This window comes from Mytilus edulis, chromosome 12 (assembly GCF_963676685.1).
Source record: "Mytilus edulis chromosome 12, xbMytEdul2.2, whole genome shotgun sequence".
NCBI lineage: Eukaryota > Metazoa > Mollusca > Bivalvia > Mytilida > Mytilidae > Mytilus > Mytilus edulis.
The window spans coordinates 74,875,995-74,891,231 of record NC_092355.1 but is presented as its reverse complement, the minus strand read 5'-3'; the positions used below and the strand labels follow the sequence as shown (position 1 = coordinate 74,891,231).

The window sequence follows — 15,237 nt, the reverse complement described above, 5'->3', positions numbered from 1 at the left end:
TATTCCTGATATTAGCAAAATATTTTTTCATGTGTATAGATGATCCTTGTAATTTCTATATACTAAACTTTAAAAGAAATATAGATTTAATTACAAAAGATGCATGTATGGAAGGTCTTTTTTACATGTACACATGTTGAACTTTACTCACAATCATCTTTCATCTATAATTTATGCTAAACCATGCAACTTCTAATGCATGAGGGTTATCAAATTTTTAAATGTATAACTAGTGTTTTTATGTTGCACTATAGTTTTGAATATTAAAATAAAAATAACTAAAACTGAGTATTTAAAAACAAACATTTATTTCAGATATCATTTCCTTCTTTAAGAATATTTTGAACCTCTTTCTATAAACATGATACATTTTAAACAAAGAATGGCTGTTGTCTGGAAGGAAAACAACTAAAAGTATATCACAAATAAATTACACCTATCAAAATAATAAGCATGCAACACATATTTTCTTTTAACAACAAGTGCAAATGAATTCTTTTCTGATGTTATTTTAAAGTTTTTTTCGCTTACAAATCTAAACACTATTAAGAAAAATTATCAGTAAGCAAGATGAAAGGAAACTTGATTGGATAACGTCACTTATTTACATGGCACCAATTGACAATCAGTGATGATATGGGACTTACCTGCAAGGGCAGACGGCTTATGACAGATTTTAAATACATATTTTAACGTCTTTTTCTGTCAGTTTCATTAGAATGGAGATAACAATATTGAATTTTAAGCTCCGACAGCATCAATTGGGAATTTGATGGTCGCAAATACCTGTTTACTGTCTCTGCTAACACATCGCCAGTACACTTAATTTGCGACCATCAAATCCACAATTGATGCAGTCGGAGCTTAAAAATTTAAAATAAAATACAGTTAGTTATCTCCCAAATAAAGTCCTTTATACATATTTATGGAATAGCTTGAATTACAATGTATGTAAGCTGCCTTAAAAATATTGATCAACAATTATTACAAACTGCAGCAAAATAACAATAAAGGCTTCACCCTACAAGCTCATCATCAGACCAGCATGATAAAGTCAGTCCACAAAAAGAAATAATTCACATTACTTCACTTCTATTCTGACATCTTTTTAACAAACATTAACTAGAGGCTCTAAAGAGCCTGTGTCGCTCACCTTGGTATACTATATGTGAATTAAACAAAGGTATCAGACAGTTCATGACAAAATTGTGTTTAGGTGATTGTGATGTGTTTGACATCTTACTTTACTGAACATTCTTGCTGCTTACAATTATCTCTTTCTATAATGAACTTGTCCCTGTAGTTTCAGTGGAAAATGTTAGTAAAAATTTACAAATTTTATGAAAATTGTTAAAAATTTATTATAAAGGACAATAACTTCTTAGGGGGTCATTTGACCATTTTGGTCATTTGACTTATTTTTGAGTCTTAAATTGCTGTACATTATTGCTGTTTACAGTTTATCTCTATCTATAATAATATTCAAGATAGTAACCCAAAACAGAAAAATTTCCTTAAAATTACCAATTTAGGGGCAGCAACCTAACGAGTTGTCCGATTCATCTAAAAAATTCAGGGCAGATAGAGATTGACCAGATAAACAGTTTTACCCCCCGTCAGATTTGCTCTAAATGCTTTGGTTTTTGAGTTAAAAGCCAAAAACTGCATTTTACCCCTATGTTCTATTTTTAGCCGTAGTGGCCATTTTGGTTGGTTTGTTCGGTCACAAAACACAATTTTTAAACTAGATAGCCTAATTATGATTCTGGCTATGTTTGGTAAAATTTGGCTCAGTAGTTTCAGAGGAGAAGATTTTTGTAAAAGTTAACTAAGATTTACGAAAAATAGTTTAAAGTTGACTATAAAGGGCAATACCATTTTGGTCCTGTTGACTTATTTGTAAATCTTACTTTGCTGAACATTTTTCATTTTTTGCTGTTTACAGTTTATCTCTATCCATAATAATATTCAAGATAATATCCAAAAACAGCAAAATTTCCTTAAAATTACAAATTCAGGGGCAGCAACCCAACAACGGTTTGTCCCATTCATCTTAAAATTTCAGGGCAGATAAATATTGACCAGATACACAATTTTACCCCTTGTCAGATTTGCTCTAAATGCTATGGTTTTTGAGTAATAACCAAAAACTGCATTTAACCTCCATGTTCTATTTTTAGGTGGGTGGCCATCTTGGTTTGATGCTGGGTCACCGGACACATTTTTTAAATTTAATACCCCAAAGATGATTGTGGCCAAGTATGGATTAATTTGGCCCGGTAGTTTCAGAGGAGAAGATTTTTGTAAAAGATCATGGAGATTTACGAAAAATGGTTAAAAATTGACTATAAAGGGCAATAACTCCTAAAGGGGTCAACTGACCATTTTGGTCATGTTGACTTATTTGTAAATCTTACTTTGCTGAACATTATTGCTGTTTACAGTTTATCTCCATCTATAATAATATTCAAGATAATAACCAAAAACAGTAAAATTTCCTTAAAATTACCAATTCAGGGGCAGCAACCCAACAATGGGTTGTCTGATTTATCTGAAAAATTTTCAGGGCAGATTGATCTAGACCTGTTAAACAATTTTTCCCTATGTCAGATTTGCTCTAAATGCTTTGGTTTTTGAGTTATAAGCCAAAAACTGCATTTTACCCCTATGTTCTATTTTTAGCCATGGCGGCCATTTGATTGGTTGACCGGGTCACAAAACACAATTTTTAAACTAGATACATCAATGATGATTGTGGCCAAGTTTGGTTTAATTTGGCCCAGTAGTTTCAGAGGAGAAGATTTTTGTAAAAGTTAACGACGACGGACGCCAAGTGATGAGGCCAAGTGAGCTAAAAAGTAGTGATAAAAAGTACAAAAACATATGTGGCTCAATAATTTAAACAGATTTCATGAGCTACCTCAGCACAACCTGATTTGTTAATTTTTTAATCATTTAATTAAAGTTTTTAGCAGAGGGGGCATCTAGTTTTACCCTTGTCCATCTGTACGTATGTAAGTACGTCTGTAAATCCCCAAAATGGTTTCCATTCTCTAACTTAAGTTTCCTCAACCAAATGTTAATAAATTGATGCTCAATGCTAATTACCACAAGACACAGAACAAATTTAAATTTTGGTGGCATCACTTTTATCCTTCTAAAGTTATGCCCCTTTTCAAATAGAAAAATTGGTGATTTAATTGGTGCCTCAATTAAATGTTATAAAACTAGGAAATTTATAGAATATATTGTTGTTAATTGATTTGTCATAGTTTATCACATTAGTACATATTGCAAAAGCATCTTCCTTTTCATGAGTGTCTACAGGAGCTTGTGTTTCTGTATCTTTTCTTTAAAGAATGATAGCTTCTGTTCCATTCACATTATCTTTGCAGACATTAATTAAATCTTCAGGAAAATATCTCCTCCTTATATCTTAATCTGAAAAAACAAAACAAAACATATGCTTTAATAATTATAGTTTCACATTTTTTACAAAAGTGTACATATTGAAATGTCTTGCCTGCTTTATGATCATGTCAGATTGAACTTATGTTGCATGTTTCCAAATGAAGATTATACCACAGTTAGTTCCTTAAAAATATATACATGTACATTTTTGTAACAACATGATTTTTATTTATTTACTAATCAAGGAGACAATGGAGAGTAGATAAACATAAACCCCCCCCTTTTTTTTAACGATCAATGCATTTGAATGGGACATATCCCCCTTTTAGAAATGGCTTGAGTCACCCCTGAATATGATACAGGTAACCCAATCATAAGATAACAGGAAGTTAATAAGCTATAGGAATGGATGTGAAAATACATTACTCTGTTTAGAATGCAAAAATGCAACTCTATGCTGTATGTTTAAGAAAGAAACTATTGACTGGTAGTTTAATATTCATTTTGTAAAAATATTAAGTTAAGTAGCCATTTAATTCTCTTAAATTAAAACAAGTCTGAAGTACCGGTATGATTGGAATATCTGTAGATGCTATAATGACACACTTTTTCAAACATCAGTTACGGTTATAATCATACCTTTGCTGTTTAGCACTTAGTTATTTCTTCAGTTTCTTATCTCATCTGTCATTCTGTATTACAAATAGTAACTCAACAGTTTTATCGTAGCAATCTGTTGTTGTTGGTTTTTTTTTATCAGGAACTATATGTTCTATGTTCATGGAAATCTTACAATGCATGGAAAAGCTGAAATTATAAATTAGGTAAATTAATTTTAATAAATACGAAAAGACATCAGCTTTTTAATGATCATACATGCATGATGGTAACTTTTTGAAACAATATTTGGATATCAAATTTCTGTTTTTCATCAATAACTTTTGTCCATCTATCAATTAAGAAAAAACATCATTTGGGATTTCTTTTTTTCTGACCAGATGTAATATGACTTGAAGTTTGAAATTCAAAAGTATGAATCATTATTTTGATATGTTTAGACTAACTCCACATGATATAGTTATTAGTATTGTGTTTATGATTATGTTGGTTTTTTATACGCCCGTCGTCTTTTAGACGGGGCGTATTATGGTATACCGTTGTCCGTCCGTCCGTCCGTCTGTCCGTCCGTCTGTCTGTCTGTCCGTCCGTCCGTCGTCCACACTTCGGACAATAACTCAAAAACGCTTTCACCAATTTCCATGAAACTTAAGTGAATTGTTTATATCTATTGACGTAAGCTCCCTTTCGTTTTTTTTTAATTTCAGATTTTAAGTTTTGGATTTATGGGGCTTTATTCATAAAAAAGGGGGGATTTTCAACACTTCGGACAATAACTCAAAAAGGCTTTCACCAATGTCCATGAAACTTTGGTGAATTGTTTATATCTATTGATGTAAGCTCCCTTTCAATTTTTATAAATTTCAGATTTTAAGTTTTGGATTTATGGGGCTTTATTCATAAAAAAGGGGGATTTTCAACACTTCGGACAATAACTCAAAAAGGCTTTCACCAATGTCCATGAAACTTTGGTAAATTGTTTATATCTATTGATGTAAGCTCCCTTTTAATTTTTATAAATTTCAGATTTTAAGTTTTGGATTTATGGGGCTTTATTCATATAAAAAGGGGGATTTTCAACACTTCGGACAATAACTCAAAAAGGCTTTCACCAATGTCCATGAAACTTTGGTGAATTGTTTATATCTATTGATGTCAGCTCCCTTTCAATTTTTATAAATTTCAGATTTTACATTTCCGTGTTATGAAATTTTATGCTCAAAAAAAGGGGGATTTTCGAATTTTAGGACAATAACTAACACTTTCACAAAATTTTATGCAACTTTGATAAATTGTTTATATCTATTGACATAAGCTCCCTTTTCATTTTCATAAATTTTAGATTTTACGTTTTCTTAAGTAATAAATTTTTATACCTAAAAAAGGGGGATTTTATGAAACTTTGGTGAATATATTAATGTAACATCCCTTTTGATTTGTATATATATTTCTAGTTGATCATATAAATTCATTTAAAGCATAAAAGACAAGTTAAAAGAGCAACGGGCGTATCATGCGCTAAAGCGCAGCCCTTTATTTTAATATATCTTTGCTTACAAATGTACATTTTTCTTTAATTTTTTAACTTAAATAAGGCTGTTAGTTTTCTCGTTTGAATTGTTTTACATTGTCTTATCAGGGCCTTTTATAGCTGACTATGCGGTATGGGCTTTGCTCATTGTTGAAGGCCATACAGTGACCTATAGTTGTTAATGTTTGTGTCATTTTGGTCTTTTGTGGATAGTTGTCTCATTGGCAATCATACCACATCTTCTTTTTTATATATCCACTTCATTTGAACTTTACAAAATTTCTTACATCCACTTCCATTTACACTTTGGTGAATAGTTGTCTAATCAGCAATCATACCACATCTCCTTATTTTTATATCTACTTTGCTCAATACAATTTACAAATACTTATATATGGACAAAATCTCCGTGATTTTAAAAGCTCCCACGTCGTACAAAAACACAAAAAAAACATGTTTCACAAGTCTTCATTTGACTCGAACATTTCGAAGTTAAACAAATAATTGACAAAAAATAACACAACAAAAATGTACAAATTTTGATACCGTTGTAGCTGTTTAAAAAACGCAGTGCCATTAAAATTTGTGTTCATTGTATTCTAAATAATAAAGATGTCTATGTTTATAAATGAATGAAAAATCTAGAGAGAATCACTTCCCACTAAATTTTCCATGGCTTATATCTTAAAAACAAGCACATCAACCCTTCATTTTTTCTGTTTTTTTCAGTTCCTTTAAAAAAAAATATTTTTGAAACAGAGAAGTAAACATCCTTAAAAGCAATAACTCCAAGATAAAAAGTCTTCTGACAGTATTAAATTATATGCGTCACAATTACTAGCAGAGGCGAATTTAGGGGGTGTGTGGGAAAATTTTGGTTGGTTATATAGGGAATCACTGACATGTGACAGGAGTGGGCCCCCACTTATGAAAATTTCTGGATCCACCACTGAGTAGAGCTCAACAGACAACATTCTGAACATCAGATTTTTTCTTCTTATATTTCAAAGTAATAGACAAAACTTGCACTTTATCCCAATGTTCAATTTTAGCTACGTTGGTCATCTTGGCTGGCAGGCTGGTTTTTTTTTAAATGTGTCTGATGACCTAGCCTTCCAAAATAAACTAAATACTGGCACTGATGATTGTGGCTAAGTTTGGATAAATGTGGCCAAGTAGGAAGGTTTTTGTAAAACTTAACAGACTACGACGTACGACAAAAGCCAGATGAGCTAAAAAAAACTTGATACTTGCACTACACTTATGACAGTAACGGTCCTGTTCAACTCATTTAATCATAAAACAAGAATGTATCCAAAGTATTGTACATGGATGCCCACTCACACTATATTTATAATTATCACGCAGACCGAAAAACAATGAAACAAGGTGGGGCATCAAAAGTTCTTACACAGGACCAAAGCACAGGCGCTTTGGTATACATGTATGATACAGATTTTTTTTTTTGAATAAAATATTCAATTTTCTATATTTATAATACATATCTACCACTTCTGTGTCTCACCTAGTTTTGAGTGATTTAAAATGACCCAGTTTTACTATCCATACTTTGTTGTCCTTTGTTTAGGCAGCAACCATTTGATTTTTTTTTGGAAAAAAAAAGTTTGTTTCCAGGTTTTGGTGAAAAAAATAATTTGTTTTGGACCCTGAGAAAAAAAAAATTGTTTGTATCACTCTTAGCTGCCACTATATGTAATGCTAAAATTGAAAGAAAAAAATTGTTGTCGGTTTGTCGCTTAAAAAAAAAGATTGTTCTTCGCCGAAGGCGAAAAAAAAAGTTTGCACAGGAAAAAAAACATAGCCCCCCCCCCAGAAAATCAAATGGTTGCTGCTTTATTCGTATGCATCTATAGATAAACTGGGTATTTTCTCTGAGTCGTTTAAATCACTCGAAACTAGGTAAGACATGCACAGAAGTGTGGACATGTATTATAAATATATATTAGAAAATTGAATATCTTATTCCACAAAAAAAAAATATCTGAATCATATACATGTATACCCATATGTGCCTGTGGGCCAAAGTTGATACAATTGTAAATGAGGGGATACATGAGGACACATAACTGCCAAGGTTTCAAAATGCCCATGGGGGTTTTACGTGCAAGATAGCTCTTATAGTATACCCATAGCCATAGGGGGTTCGGACGACCCCTCCCTCCCTTGAAAACAAATAAGCACTGTTAAAGTTAACGTTTTGTTCGAATTGTGACTGTTAAAGTCGAGTTTGTGAGTCCAAACCCCCCCCCCCCTTTTGGAAAGTCCTGGCTACGGGCCTGTATATTCATAAAAAAAAAAACCTTCAAGGGGGGGCTGCTTCAAATACATTTTAATGTTGGTTTTTTTGCTTCTTCATATTTTTACAAGCCTATAGTCATTGTAAAATTAATTATTTTGTTTAAAATTGTTTTTTTATTTTATGCACAGTGGCGGGGTTCTGGGGGTGCGCACCCCCCTTTATTTTGGCCGATCAATGCATTTGAATCGGGACATATGTTTTGCACCCCTTCTTCAATCATTTTTCTTCTTCTATGAAAAATCGCAAATCAATCATTCTTAGTTTTAACAGACGACGCGAGTACGAATCGCAATCTTTCAACAAAATTCTAAATGCACATAAAAAATAGTCCGCTGTCGAGTTTTGATTTGATTTAGAATGACAAGACATTTCATCGTTCCTTTCATAACAAAACATAATATCAGTACACGTTTTTATTTTATTGATCTTACTATAGTGGGATGTTGCGACTTAATATTATAAATGTTCGTGTAGTAATCTTCCCTAACCTTTCCGTACGAAAGGAGAACGTAAACAGACGCAATGGAACCAAACGAAACAGAATACAGAACTTGAGGATGAAGATAAAGATGTGTTATTTGAAAACGTAAAATGCATACAACTTAAATTTTCTTGACAAAAAGTCACTTGCTATTATTGCTCTTTCAAAACTGTCATACAGGAAACAATCATTAAAATACGAGGTATGGAAAAAAGGGGGAAGTTTTTCTCAACAGATTCAGGGATCATTCGCCCTGATATTTATAAATTAGTCGTCATGTTAAGAATGTAAATTACTTGAATTTAATATGGGGAAGTTTGTTGAAAGTTTCGCCGATTAAAATGTGGTTTTGCTTCTACCAATCCTCAATCTTAAGTTATGGCCAGAATCATTGATTTGAGAGTTGTGTATACAGGAATCTCGGGAGGGGGATATAAGGGAGCTACCATTTGATTTTTATGGGGGCTAGAATGAAATTTGAAAAAAAAGGGCAGGACAGGAGTTTTAAGTTAAAAAAGAACAGGCAGGATGAGACACTTCATACCCGTAGCCAGGGGGGGTTGAAAACAAATAAGCACTGTTAAAGTCAATGATCTGTTCGAATTGTGTCTGTTAAAGTCGAGTTTGTGAGTCCAACGAACCCCCCTTAGAAAATTCCTGGCTATGGGCCTGCACTTGCAAAAAAAAAGTCAGGACGACAATTTATTTAGGTAAAAAAAGTCAGGATAAACTAAAAAAAAAAGGCAGGACTGAACAGAGTGAAAAATAAAAACACAGGACAGAGATTACAGCTAAAAAAAAAAAGCAGGACAACATTTTTTCATCCTAGCCCCCCCCCCCCCCCCCCGCCCCCCCCCAATAAAAATCAAATGGTAGCTCCCTAGGCCAATAAGGTGTCAGCTTGAAATAGTATATCTAATACATGTTTATCTGTTCCTGCTGTCGGATGGGTCACATTTTCCAAAAGGCGGAATCAGGGTGCCCAGTCAACACCTTGTGGGAAAAATTTGGTTGATTATACAGCATTGTACAGGGAATGACCCTTTTAGGCAGTCAATGGGCCCCCTCTTATTTAAATTTCTAGATCCGCCACTGTTTTCTAGTTTGAAAATATGTGAATATAGGTGGTGAAAATGATCAGAAATATATTATAAACTCGACAAATTAAAAAAAAAGAAAATGTGGTACACAGTCACTGTAGGATTGCCATTTAGACAACTCTAGTCTTTAGACAGGAGGCCAAATGAAAACAGAAGTTAACAACTATAGGTCACTGTATGGCCTTCAATAATGACCAAAACCAGAGACTACTTTAAAGTTACATTAAATGTAATACATTTGTATAACAGTATTATAGTGTTGTAATAGTCTCAGGCAAAACCCATACAGCAATTTCCCATTACTTGTTAAAAACTTGTATGAAAAACCCTGTTATTATTTTCACAGCCAAAAGTTTTGCCGTTGTATACATTACATAAGATAAGAAATAGAGTCTTAACCCTCTTGCTGCTGACCGTTTTTTAAGGTTGCATTTCATATGCCTCAAAATACAATAGTTCATCGTCTATGACGTAACATGCCAAATAACGACGTCATTCAATATATGATGTCATGACAAAATGACCATTACATTTGACACCCATTTGAGAACAACATAACACTGTTTAATCATCGGTCTTTTGTTTGAAAAAAATACAGCATTGATGAGAAGCTTGCATAAATTTAACCATGGACATATGTGTCCCTCCATGTGTCCCTCCGGCAGCAAGAGGGTTAAGCAAAATTAGGAGATAACTGTATGGTATTTTAAGCTTGGCCTGCGTAAAACGTAGATTTTACTGTCGGAAATATCCGTTAGCCTATCTATGCTGCGATAGGTAAATGGACATTTGCGACAGTAAAATCAAGTTTTACGAAGGCCAAGCTTAAAATACAATACAGTTATCTCCTTTCTAATGCCACATATTAAAATAAATGTTATTATATCCCACGCAACGGGTTGCAGAGAGTATAATGTTTTTGACCTGTCCGTCCGTCAGTCCTGTTTCTTGTCATCGCAACTCCTCTCAAACCACACAACAGAATTTCACGAAACCTTTTCAGATAATAAGGAAATACTATGTTGTTGTTCATATCAATGGGAAATTGCGATTCAATTTTTTTTTCTAAGAGTTACGCCCCTCTTAACTTATTTACTTAATGTACTACTGCAACAGTTTGTCATCGCAACTCCTCTCAAACCACACAACAGAATTTCACGAAACCTTTTCAGATAATAAGGACATACTAAGTAGTTGTGCATATCGACGTGAAATTGCGATTTAAATTTTTTCTAGGAGTTACGTCCCTTTTAACTTCATGAACTTATTTGCTTTAATATACTACTGCAACAGTTTGTCATCTCAACTGCTCTGAAACCACACAACATAATTTTATGAAACTTTGTAGATAATAAGGACATACTATGTAGATGTGCATATTGACAGAAAATTATGATGCAATTTTTTTTCTAAGAGTTACGTCCCTATGAACTTCATGAACTTATTTGCTTTAATGTACTACTGCAACAGTTTGTCATCTCAACTCCTCTGAAACCACACAACATAATTTTATGAAACTTTGTAGATAATAAGGACATACTATGCAGATGTGCATATTGACAGGAAATTATGATGCAATTTTTTTTTCTGACACATATTTTATTTCTCCAATGACAATGTGGAGACATGGGGTATATGAGGGTGCTCACTAAGGTTCTTTAATTGCAAATGAAACAACTTAGTATCCACCAAATTTCAAATGAAGAAGATGTAAACAATTATAGGCAACCGTATGTCCTTTGTCACAGAAAAATCCATATCATATAGTCTGCAGTAAAAGGCCCAGACATAAAAACCAAGCTAATCAAGCAAACTAAAGGCCTAATTTATAACAAAACATTACAATCATGTACTAAAAACCAATCTGACAGACATGAACCAATGACAACCACTGAACTGCATGCATTTGGCTTAAGACATGCACATTAAGAATGTGGCAGGGTCTGAACTGGACTTTATTGTCATACTAGTAAATCAATGATAATGTTTAAGTTCATGACAAATTATGTGATACTTAAGCTTGTCGTAAAAACTTTATCTTTAAGGCTTTCAACATTAAGTCAATCACGGTCAGTAAAGCAGGCAAAACATGAGTGTGTGCAAGTCTCAAGTCTTGTGTAAAATATAAAACAACACTATTTTACTTTCCCTTTTTTTACTGCCAGATATTAGGCAGGAAACAGGTATATTTATTGGTCATAGGAAACACTACACCTGGAATGAAATTCACACTCTTCAAAGTTCAAACAATTTTTCCTTGTAGATGTTGCAGATAATGCGATTGATGCTGAAGAAAAAAAGAAAAAAGGAACTTGGAATGTACCTTTTTCTTTGCAGCTCCTAAGGTAAATTATAGTGCACAGGGGCGGATCCAGCCATTTAAAAAAAGGGGGGGGGGAGTTCCCAACCCAGGATAAAGGGGTTTCCATCTATATGTCCCCATTTAAATGCATTGATCATCCAAAAAAAGGGGGGAATCTAACCCCAAGAACCCCCCTCTGGATCCAACACTGGCACAGTACTACACTTATATAAATGTTTTATAGAAATAAGAAGATGTGGTATGATGGTAAATGAAACAACTCTCCTTGAGATACAGGTGAAGCCAAAATTAACAACTATAGTTTACCGTACACCCTCAACAATGAGCTATACAAGGCCTTGAAATAACCAATCAGAAAATTATGGCCTGATTTATTAACAAAACATTGAACAGAAAGCTGTTATGATATACATGTACAGCAACAAACCACTGAATAACAAGCTCCTGAATTGGGACAGTCACATGGAGTTATTAAAACATTAAAATGGGATTGCTGGCACCAAACCCTCCTAACCTAGGACAGTGGTGTAACAGTACAACTTACAAACTATAAAAAAACGTTCAAAAGGGCTTAATTCTAAGATCAATACAAAGCACAAATTATAAAAAAGTTCTAAAACAAAAACACTCGAAGTACACATCTGAGATTTATAGCAGTTACTGAAAGCAAGTTCAAATAATCAATATTGTATCCTTGTCCTAACACAATGGACTGAATTTCTCTTAAAAGCTAACCTAGACCTACAAATGAATGATTATAGCCATTGATGTCATCTGTTGTTGGAAATTAAACAAATAACACATGGATGTATAGAAAATTTAAGTTGCAAAAATGATCAACAAATAAGTATGCAGGGTCAAAATTGTCAGTCAACTCCTAATTATTTGATAAATTTGCCACAGAGTTTTTTGTATAGTCTAGTTTTAATTATGATTTTATTGTAGATCTAGGAGGTCAATTTCCTGTGTTGAGGAGTTGGAAAGTTGGACTGAATATGAGGGATATTAAATGAAGGTAAACATAAATTTAAAGTAATGTTTATATTGGAAATACCTCGAGTATGCATCATAGATTGGATAATATGGTATCCATGTAATGGGTAATTTTTTTTTGAGTCATACACTGTATATATGTAATGGTATGATGTCGTCAGCAATGTCCATCGACACGTATGGTTTCCTGATAATTACTTTAGTTTTAGTGAATAGATACCATGAAATTTCATCAGAAGGTTCAATACCACAAAAGGAAGGTTGGGATTGATTTTTGGGGTTATGGTACCAACAGTTTAGAAATTATGGACCAAAAAGAGGCCAAAAACAAGCATTTTTGTAGTTTCCAGACAATAACTTGTGTGTTAGTGTACGGATCTCTTTGAAATTGTACTACAAGGTTCCATATCACAAAGGAAAGGCTAGAATTGTTTTTGGGGGTAATTGCCTCAATTGTTCAGGAATTAGGGGCCAAAAATAAGCATTTTTCTAATTTCCAGACAATAACTTGTGTTTAAGGTGGCTCGTGGGTACAAAAATTTTAGCAAAAAATTAAACCTTTATTTTTTCAGTACAAATTTTATTTATTACACTATTAGTTGATACTTTATGATATGGTAAAAAAAAACAACCCAAAAAATTGATTTGGTTTGGCCCCAGATGACTTTAAAAATTGAAAAAGCTCCCAATTATCTGCCTTTGGTGCAAAAATGCCATTTTTTGGCCTTAAATTTGAAATATTTTTTTAACTCATCTGTGACCTATATTATTTATTATTGTTTTCAAATAAGCTGTACATACACTAAATAATTGTAAAATTTAAGCGATTTCTTATATTAGGTTATTTTTTTATTTCGATATTTCCTCTTTTTCTCCTATTAGTTCAACAGAAAAAAAGGACATTAACAAAAATGTATGCTTCTTCCAGATGCAGATTTTAGCTTAAATGAACGGTGACCCCATTTTTTTATTTCATTTTTCTTTAAAGTATATGATAAAGTTCATTTATGAAAAAATATAGCCAAATCCTATATTAGGAAAAAAAAAATCATTTATACCCAGGAGCCCCCTTAAGTGTATAGATCTCTCTGAAATTGTACTGCAAGGTACCATACCACAGAGGAAAGGCTGGGATTAATAAAATTGAGAATGGAAATGGGGAATGTGTCAAAGAGACAACAACCGGACCACAGAACAATTAACAACATTTAATTTTGGGTAAAATACTGAAAGGGGGGTATTTTTTTTTCTCGTAAGTTTTGGATATTTTCATTGATTATTTCTGATTTATGTATATAGATAAAGGCAAAATTCTGATATGGCAGGAGATACACATCAAACATGAAGCATAAATTAATGTATGAAGTATTGTCCAATAGCAAGAAATCTTCAATTGCATAGTACTGTGCAATAGCAAGAAATCTTCAATTGCGCAATATTAAGAAATCTTCAATTGAAAATTAATACAAATATTTTAACTTATTTCAAATTTCTTTTGATCTTTCACCACGTTCTTTGTGTGTCAGAAACCTATATTATGTCAAAAGTTTGATTGCAATCCAAATACAGACAGTCTATCAAGCTTGAATATTGTGTTCAAACATGCACCAACTGTTCAGGGTTGGACCTCTGTGGTCGAATCAGGCTGCACTCGGCGAAGCATTTTCTTAATCATATTAATCTGACACATTCAAGTTTGTACATTATTGAAGTTAATGTTGATTTTGTGTTTTTCAGATTATTATTAAAAAAAGAACACTTTGAAGTACTAGAAGAATTTGAAAACAACTTGGCGAAATAGTCCCACTGGATATGACAGAACATCAAGAGAAATGGCGAAAAAATTACACATCTTATCAAAATACTAGAAGCTTAAAAGCTTCTTGTGATTTTCACAGGTTATGAACTCAGTAACAGTCTGACAAAGGAAAGAATTTACTGAACATGTATTATAGATTCATCTATCTTATGATGTCTCTTGATAAATATCAAATCATATTGAGTGTAAAATGATTACAAATTCGCCAATTATATCTGTTGTTCACAAAATTTGTTATTGGTGTTGCCGTGTTGGTTGGAAATATTTGTTGAAAGTTTTGAAATTAAAATGTGTTAATTTAAATGATTGATTCATTAAAGTCTTTAAATGATACAAAAGCAAGGATACATGGAATGACTGCCAATGAGAAAACTACTTATCCTGCATAGTAGGGCAGTGATGTAAACAAGTCCAAGTCACCTTAAGTCTTCAACAATGAGCAAGATCCTTAACTTCAAGATCGTCATAATAGTTCTTATTAGGTCCCAAGATAATGGTACCTTTACATCCTTTGTTTTCAATTTTTTTTTGTATGTTTCTGATGAAGGTTAATTCAAATATGCACAGCACACTTAATTTTTGAACTGGTTTTTTTTCTTTCAAAAGAGAATATTAATAGCCAAATTTAAGCAAATAACTAA

At 32.8% G+C, this 15,237-nt stretch overlaps 1 long non-coding RNA gene across 1 annotated transcript; it reads left to right on the top strand.

The window, feature by feature from the left end:
* The first annotated feature begins 8,358 nt into the window (after positions 1–8,358).
* LOC139499114 (uncharacterized) lies at positions 8,359–14,899 on the top strand. The gene is made up of 4 exons (XR_011658108.1): positions 8,359–8,466; positions 11,725–11,806; positions 12,730–12,799; positions 14,515–14,899. It is a non-coding gene; the product is annotated as an uncharacterized lncRNA (long non-coding RNA).
* Positions 14,900–15,237: the final 338 nt, after the last annotated feature.